The sequence below is a fragment of the Lampris incognitus genome, chromosome 13 (assembly GCF_029633865.1).
Source record: "Lampris incognitus isolate fLamInc1 chromosome 13, fLamInc1.hap2, whole genome shotgun sequence".
Classification (NCBI taxonomy): Eukaryota; Metazoa; Chordata; class Actinopteri; order Lampriformes; family Lampridae; genus Lampris; species Lampris incognitus.
In genome coordinates, this window is record NC_079223.1 from 41,537,243 (window position 1) to 41,546,741 (window position 9,499).

General features: G+C 44.4%; 1 pseudogene; it reads left to right on the forward strand.

Moving 5' to 3' along the window:
• Nucleotides 1–1,134: 1,134 nt before the first annotated feature.
• LOC130123320 (U6 spliceosomal RNA) lies at nucleotides 1,135–1,234 on the forward strand (annotated as a pseudogene).
• Nucleotides 1,235–9,499: the final 8,265 nt, after the last annotated feature.

Genomic DNA, 9,499 nt, shown 5'->3' on the forward strand with positions numbered 1-9,499 from the left:
ACCGTGCCGCCCCAAACAAGACACTCTAGCTAACACAGCAAGCTTTCAGTGAACTAACTATAAGTGTTCCTGATGCTCCGTCTCCAAGCAGCCACTGCACAGTTCCCATACCACTTGGTATTTTAGCTGTTTTTTTTTCTTTCTTTTTTTTTCATTTTGGTTTAACTCTGTTTAACTTTAAATATGATGGGACACAGAATAGTTCATTGAAATAATACATTTTAAAATGTATCGTCCCCAGTGTGAAATGCCAAATCCATTTTTAAAAATTCCATAAAATATTCATAGGCTATTATCTAGTGTGACTCTTCACGTGTAAACAAACTGGAACATTCCTGGCACGGCGTAGGGTGTCTAGGGGTTGGTTGTGTCGGACCAGTCTGGGTCAAAAATATAATGGCCTTTATTTTTTTTCCTCTTTCCTCCCAGTCCGTCTAACTTATACACAAAGAGTAGGCACTGTCCATTAAATAGACCGCGGCATGTAGGCCACATGTAAATGCATGAGGGCAAGAGGGATGCCAGGGCCGCTCCCCTCACGCTGACACCTCTCCTATGCCCTTGGGACGGCGCTCACCACGAAGCCCGAGAAACTCGCATCCGTGTCCCCCAAAAGAGGGTCACTTGGACCAGGAAATTCAATCTAAATCCTGACATTGTCTCATAGCAAAGCAGGATGACGGGCGGTGCAGCACGGCGTTGTAGCATCGCCACAGACGGCTGCACTCGTGTAAAAGAGCCCATGGGGCCTGTTGGGTGAGGGAAAGCGGAGAGCGTTAATAGGTGTTCAGCATCAAATATATATATATATATATATATATATATATATATATATATATATATATATATATATATATATATAGACTCCCAGATGAGTTCGTCTGCTCAGTATCTACCATATTCGAATGTTACGAGGTAAACAAACTGGCCCCAATAAACACTCGGAGGAATACGACGCTAACTTCCATCTCTTTCTTAGATTGGAAAATGAAACAGGAATCTAGTCAATTATGTCATAATAACAAGAAAGTGAATTGATGGTAAACAGGCGGCACAGTGGCCCAACGGTTAGCGCTGTTGCCTCACAGCAAGAAGGTCCTGGCTTCAAACCCCAGGCTGTCCCAGGTCCTTTCTGTGTGGCAATACATATACTAAAATTGGAACGATACAGAGAAGATTAGCATGGCCCCTGCACAAGGATGACACGCGAAATTGTGAAGCATTTCCCATTTTGGCGGCACGGTGGCGCAGTGGTTAGCGCTGTTGCCTCACAGCAAGACGGTCCTGGGTTCAAACCCCCTGGGTTGCCCAACCTTGGGGGTCATCCCGGGTCATCCTCTGTGTGGAGTTTGCATGTTCTCCCTGTGTCTGCGGTGGGTTTCCTCCCACCATCAAAAAGACATGCATGTTAGGGTTAATACTCCTGTCTGTGCCCCTGAGCAAGGCAATAGGAAGAAATAACTGGAGTTGGTCCCCGGCTGCTGCACGGCGGCTGCCCGCTGCTCCTAGCTACACAGCTAGGATGGGTTAAATGCAGATAGTACATTTCATTTGTATGTATGTACAAAACAACTAATAAAGAGTATTGTATTCTAGATCAATAAAAATGAAAACGAGGTTGTTGGGTAGCAGCATCGACAGCTGAATTGCTGTACGTTTCTGGAAGAAACTAAACATCCAATTCCAAATGGGATACCACCGGTTTGGAGCATTGGCTAACCTGCTCCAGGAATAATTTATAGTAGTCTTTCTTTGACTCATGGGACTGACACAGGATGAGATATTGGTTATGGTGGCATCCTCTACCAGCAATCTGTCCGTCATACGCTGATCTCACCGGCATCCCGGACAAGAAAACATCATCTGTATAATGAGTTATAGTGTGTATAATGTGTGTGTGTGTGTGTGTGTGTGTATGTCTTACTGACCTATGTTTGCTCTGCCGACTTCCACTTCCATCTTATTACCTCAGAGAGATGAAGAAAAACAAATTTGTGTTGCTATCCATTTACCTTTTCAAACATTTCCATCAAAGACTGTGTTTATCTGGTGTTGCAAAGGTCACAGGTTGGTATTACTTGCAAGCAGCCTCACTTCAATGTTTTCTCTGGACCTTTCAAACACAGTCCCTTAACTCGTTCTCTGTTTTGTAAGGGCAAAATATGTGATGTGCTAGCATGATGTGCTTGTGTTTTTGGTTATATTTGTATAAATGTGTTTGTATATTGTTTATTAAATGTACTTTCTCTGTATTTATACGTGAATATGAGTCGTTCTGATCAGAATGAAATGCCCAAGGCAATATGGATGGGTGCACAAATTTAGATATTTTTTTTCCACAGTCAGCTAAAAGTAAATGTGCACACATAGCCCAAATCTGCCTTGTCCTCAAAATGCCACCAAACACAAATTTCTTTCTCCATGCTACATAATGGAGAATGACTTTGGAAAAAAATAAGTAAAATTATGGTGCAGAAGTAGCAACAACAGATTTCATTGTGATCCTTATGGGGAAAATGGCCTCAGAGTGTATGAAATAGAGGACAGCCTGGAGATACAGATATACAATGGTGCATAATGAATTGGTTATCACCAGTGTTAAACACCCTGTAACAGTACTATGCAAGTACCATTTCTTCTGTTGTTCTAACGTGCTGTATACCGCCCTTGTCTCAACGATAAAAAATGACCCGCCTTCATTAAACCCCTAAATTAAAGCATCTTAATTTAATTCTAAACCCCAAATCCATTTTGCATGAAGAAACAACCTGTCATTCATCACTAGCTTTGTGACTATCTGGGTTTTCCCTCTTCACAGTGCAGAAAGACTGCATTTAATCAGTGGAAACCACTCGTTTTTATTACAACACACCTGTCATAACTCTCTTCTTTACTAAAGCACAGGTTTATCATCATCATCATCATTATTATTATTATTATTATTATTATCATCATTCATTCATTCATTATCCAAGTTGCTTATCCCAGTTGGGGTTGCGGGGATGCTGGAGCCTATCCCAGCAGTCACTGGACGGCAAGCGGGGGGACACCCTGGAGAGACCACCAGTCCATCACAGGGCCTTATTTCAGCAACTCAGATATATTCTGTATTTCAAAATTCAATACCTCTCCCAGATCTTAAATATCTTCACTAGATTTGAGGGTTTTGGTTGGTGTTCAGCATTATTATTATTATTATTATACAAATGTCCTTTAACTTCATGCCATAATACAACATAATAAGCGGGCGGGTCCATTCCTTGGGCCTAGGGATAGAATGAGGTAGAAGTCTATTTGATGGATAGTGCCTTTCTTAGGATATGAGATGTTTCCAAGTAGTGCGATCTTCTTGTATTCTGATGTTACCCGGGATCCGTTGGGTGTATTTCTCCATCCCTTTTTTTACAAGTCCCAAGGCTCCTATCACTACTGGTATTGTTGTGGTTTTCATTCCCCACATTCGTTCATCTCGATTTCAAGGTCTTTATGTTTGGACAGTTTTTCAGTTACTTTTACTGAGGTGTTCCTTTCAGTCGGGATGGACATGTCGATGAGTAGGCAGCTTTTTTCTTTTTCTGTTCTTGATGATGATGTCTGGTCTGTTGGCCTTTATCTCACGATCTGTCTGTACTGGCATGTCCCATAAGATTGTGATGTTGCCTCTTTCTGTTACTGTTCGGCGCTCGTGCCGGCACCATTTTTCTTTTGTGCTTCTTTTATTATTATTAGTAGTAGTAGTAGAAGTAGTATTAGTATTATTAATGCTTAATGATAGTGCACAGGTTTAAAAATTATTTTTTATAGCGAGAGATAGTACTTGTATAGCCTAAGAAAGTAGCAGAAATGTGCAAAAAGTAGTTTTGAATGCATCTTATTGAAGGGAAACAATCTTGGAACTTTTTTGGGGCCAGGTTTATAAACAACAATAGATGAGAATTAAATAAAATAGATTAAAAAAGAAAACCGTGAAGGCCATAATTATAAGCCAAGGATGAAATGACAGAACAACAGACCATGACAGTGACTGTGGTTCCGTGCAGGTCTCTGTATCAGTGTGCAGGCAGTGAGAGTGAGCAGGCGTGACGCTGTACCGGGAAATAACACTTCATTGATCCCTGACAATAGAAACCGAACTGCCGACACATGTCCTTCATCTAGTGGGGCTTTTCTTTGTCACATTTTTCCCCTGACACGAATTCAGAATCAGAATCTCATAAACTGGACCGGTACAATAAATCTCTTTGTATTTGTCTCGGCAGCATGACGGACACATGTAATCAGCAGAGTGTCGAACGCTGAGAAAAATGGCGCAGGACACAAAACTAATTGCTTATTTGTGCAAATGTATCGCAGGAAAATGACAACTTTTCACAGCGTCTGTGAATGTATTACCTGATCAAATTAGTAAATCACTTTTATGTCTTTCATTCTGCTCCAGACCAAGCAGCGAGGCGCAAGGACACGAGTAAGAAATGGCGGGCGGGGGGGGGGGGGATCAGGGCTTTCTGCACCTAAACCGAAATACCCAAAATATGCATGGGGGGTGACAAATGTTCAAAATGTAAAGCATAAAGCAGCAAAGGCACAAAACATAAACAAGGCCCTTCAACTTAACAAAACCTCCACTGAGATCTGAACTGAACAAACATGACTTAGCAAGTCACACACACACACACACACACACACACACACACACACACACACACACACACACACACACACACACACACACACACACACACACACACACACACACACACACACAGCCTGCAGTGGCGGTGATAGGGTATGGCTTGGCCCAACCAAGAATTGTGTTAACCCCACCTTAGCCCCACCATGGAACAACCAAGAAGATTACCAAGCAGACTTAGCCAACCCAGCGCCTCCACATTAGCCTGGCATCGCCAGACCAATTGTGAAGGGAAACACTCACTTTCGACCTCCAAGCGGTGTTATCAACGGGCGCAGACCAAATGCCGCTATTAAAGTGATCTCGTAAACAGAACGGACACACATTCGGATAAATTAGCTTGCTAGCTAGCGCCATTGACATTTATTGTAAGTTATAATCACTCATACGAACAATTACGCTGCCAAATATGAAACTCTCAAGACACATTGTGTCTTGCTGTGTTCAGCACTACGGATAGGCCGATGTGACACATTGTTTGTGTTTATACGCTACGTGTGATGTTCTTGTTTTAAATGCTGCTGCCGCGCATCATGCAGTGGACGGGTGTGCCTGACAACGTGAATGAGTTGAAATAGCATGAACAGTATTGTCTAAACTCAGTAGTAGTAATGACCATCCACATCTGTTGCTCTCGATGTAATTTTGCGTGTGAAAAAAGGAGTGTGCAATCGTCTAACCCATTTGTGGTATTTCTAGCTGTTGGGAGGGGGGTGCTATTCTATTGTGTATGTATTCACATTGAAATTCCACTGTATGGATTAGCCCCAGTGTAATTTAGCCAAAAAAATACTCTGCCGCCACCACTGCACACAGGGTACACAACATGACCAGCCTAACAGACACAATAAGGGGGGGGGGGGCAAAACAAGTGACTATATAAACCTAAGGAATCCATCCATCCATTCATCCATTGTCCAAACCGCTTATCCTGCTCCCAGGGTCGCGGGGATGCTGGAGCCTATCCCAGCAGTCATTGGGCGGCAGGTGGGCAGACACCCTGGACAGGCCGCCAGTCCACCATAGGGCTGACATACACACACATACACACACTCACACCTAGGGGCAATTTAGTACGGCCAATTCACCTGACCAACATGTCTTTGGACTGTGGGAGGAAACTGGAGCCCCCGGAGGAAACCCACACAGACACGGGGAGAACATGCAAACTCCACACAGAGGACAACCCTGGATGACCCCCAAGGTTGGCCTACCCCGGGGCTTGGACCCAGGACCTTCTTGCTCCGAGGCAACTGCGCTAACCACTGCGCCACTGTGTGACCCTAAAGAATCCAACCAATAATAAAAACTAATAATCAACAAGCAGTTTCTTCAAAATGCATTTCAAAAGAAACAAACAAACAAGGTCCAAGAGCTGCAGAATTTGTTGTAATTGATTTCATTATCTAGAGTCCCCCCTGCCAAGTAATGACTGATTGATTGATTGATTGATTGATTGATTGATTGATTGATTGATTGATTGATTGATTGATCGATTCTTTATTTACACATATGGGGGGGGGGCTACAATTGGCAACAGAATGTGAAGGGGAATTGCCTAAAAACCCTCAAGGGCCTTGAAAAGTGGCATTCTCCAGGCAGCACGTTACAGGACCCAAGCACAGCAACGCGGTATGCACAATTTGTTTGTATCTATCAATAATCCCAGACATAGCAAAATGCATCCCATAAACACCCATGTTACAGCAGTACAATGAATCAGTCATAGTCACAAAACACACACACACACACATCAGAACACTCATTAATGATAATTGCAAGTATACACAAACACTATCATTAACAGACTAAGTGCACTCGTGTGGAATGGAAGTTGGCACCTTCCACTTCCTGGTGTGAACTATTTTTTTTAAAAAACACGCACAATTTCACCATCCCTTTTCCACTAGTGAGGACTCACAATCGGGCAGCAGCATGTGAGGAGGATGCTGCAGGGGTAAATCCCACCGGGTAAACTGAAATAACCGTTAACCAAGACGCACGCACTCAAACCAGAAAACACCGTCATTATGTTCCCAAAATGAAGAACCGCAAAAGACTCTATGTGAATAACGGTGCATGCATGCACTGCAAATGTAGGAGGGAAAAATGAAAAGAAATAAACATATTACAGACAGTGCTCCGTGCTCGCCCTCCCAAAAGCAGCAGGAAGAGGTGGGTCATTCATGATGTGGAATATCGGACGGCATTTCAAAAATGTGGTTAAAAATACATATCAAGCTTGGCCGCAGGTCCACAATACCCTTCAGAATGTGCTAGAATCCTTGATTGACCCCCATGACGACTGCACGGCATGAAAAAAACACACACACACACACGAACTCCTGCACTCGTGAGCAAATGAGGCCTCGTTACGAGTGTGTGATGAATGTTAACCGCATGCAAATGGCAGCGTGCACGCACGCGCGCCCACCTGAAGATCTGGCCTGAAGATCTCCCACTTGACGGCCTCCTCTTCCTGACACCAGGAGAGGTGTGGGAAAACCAAGACCATTGCATTTAATAGATTTTTCAAAACAACACATCGAACACTTTGCCGGTGGGCAGCGCGCGATGGCAAAACCACAAATCACAGCAGGACAATCGATAAATCTTCCCCCACTTAACTAATACACCCCAGCGGCCCAGCGGCCCAGCGGCCCGGCGGCCGGAGCACTGATGCGCTCCGGCACCGGCGTGATTTACTCCGCAGTCCGTGTAGGAGAAAAGGTAATTTATTTCTATTGATCCCCGCTGGTTTTAACCGGGGCCGGGAGTGCAGCGGTGATCCGGGGGGGGGTGAAACGATTCTTCGTCATCGCCGTCTTCATCACCGTCCTCATCACTCCGGGTTCACATCGGGATTTCTGAATCCTCCCTCCGGCTGGTAAGTAAGAGGGGCTGCAAAGGGCGCGGGCTTTTGTCAAAAGGGTACGGATGCAGAGGATGGAGGTCAAGTCCATTTTATTTGTGTAGCCCAGTAACACAAATGACGTGTTTGCCTCAGGGGGCTTTACAGCAACACAGCATCCTGTCCTTAGACCCTCGCGTCGGATAAGGAGCAACTCCCTAAAAAGAAAAAAACCTTTAGCAGGGAGGAAACTCAGGGAGAGCAACAGAGGAGGGGTCTCTCTCCCAAGATGGACAGACGCGCAATGGATGTTGTGTTTACACAACTTACACAATACAACATTGGAAGAGGATGACACAATTATAATGGAATTACAAGATATATGAAGGATATGATGAGGGGGATGCCAATCAGTGTCCAGGTGATGACCGCCGTCACCATGGCGATCTGGGAGGAGGACAGACTGCACGTGCACACAAGGGAGACTCGCATCACACCGTTCACACACACACAGAGAAGAAGACAAAGGAGAAGACATCATTCAGGAAAGGTCTTTCTTACTGTACCTTTAGAATTATTTGTTTAGCTCTTCTTAAAACATAAAGCTCCAGTTTATGAAAGAACTTGGGACACAAGATGAGATTAAACTTTAATGGCCCCTGACTGACCGGATGTAAAACCAAAAAAAAAAACAACAACAAAAAAAGACAACCTCAAAGTCAACATAGAAGACTCGGATTTGCGTTTGCAGTTTCAGATGACGTGTACTGGAGCATCCCAGCGGCTCAACCAGTCAAGCCTACAGCCTCGGGCCCAAGTGTAATATGAATCTGGCCCGGGGCATTTGTTGCATGTCTATTCCCATCTTTCTACCCCATCTTTCACATCAGTCTCCTCTCCTGTCCAGTAGGGGTAGGAATAACACCAATGGATGCCTTTAACCAGTGAAATGCAGGGTAGTCTATCACACCGGCCGCATGTTTCCACTGGCCGGTCGCTTGCCTGAAACCCTCCTGAGTTAAGTCGTACAAGTCGTACTGTATTGGTACATTTGTTACAACAGAACTTTGTCATTTTGCTGCCCATGTTGCCCACAGTGAAAGCAGCAATCGGCCACAGCGTAGCACCGCCTGGAGCAGTTGGGGGGGAGATGCCTTGCCTAAGGGTGCAACAGCTGCAACTGGGATCCTGATACAAGCAACCCTCCGGTTGTACACACCAAACCAAGATTACCCAGCCTGTCCTGGGACTGGAACTGACAACTGTCCAGTTACTGGTGCACGTTTCCCTACCACTAAGATTTCAGTCGCCCAAGTCCTTAAATTAGAGTACAGAGTAGTGTAAATCAAAGGGGGTGCTCCATTTCTGCATGTTAAATTAGGTGGAGCTTATTTAGCATCCTGTATCTGTAGTATGGCTCTCTACACGTGTCCACATTCTATGTCTCTTTACACGTGTCCACATCGGACAGGGCCGAGCATGACATGAGCTACTGTCTAGGGGTTGGTTATGTTGGACCAGTCTGGGTCAAAAGTCTATAGCCATTTTTTTTTTTACATATTTATCCTCATGTGTGCCAAGGATTTATCAGTTATCACAATAGAATGATGATCAAAAGTTGAGAAAGTTTGGATTAATCCAGGAAATGCATACTGGGAGGATTGTTAAGGTCAGTGGATGAGCAGTTTGATAAACAGGAAACACCCAATGTCAATATGCAAAACTATAATGTACAGTGCACACTGATTGACCACACACAAGCATTGCTACTTATTGTAATGTAGAATATACGACCATGGTCATCAATCACTATTCATATTTGTAGCGAAATCAGGGGCAGCCGGGGTGCGAACCTGGGTCGCCCACACCACGAGCGACTGTGCTAACCAGTCAACTAAAGGGTCCGACGCGTTAGCCAACTGGCTAGCGAGTCCACCCATTCATGCTTGTTGCATATT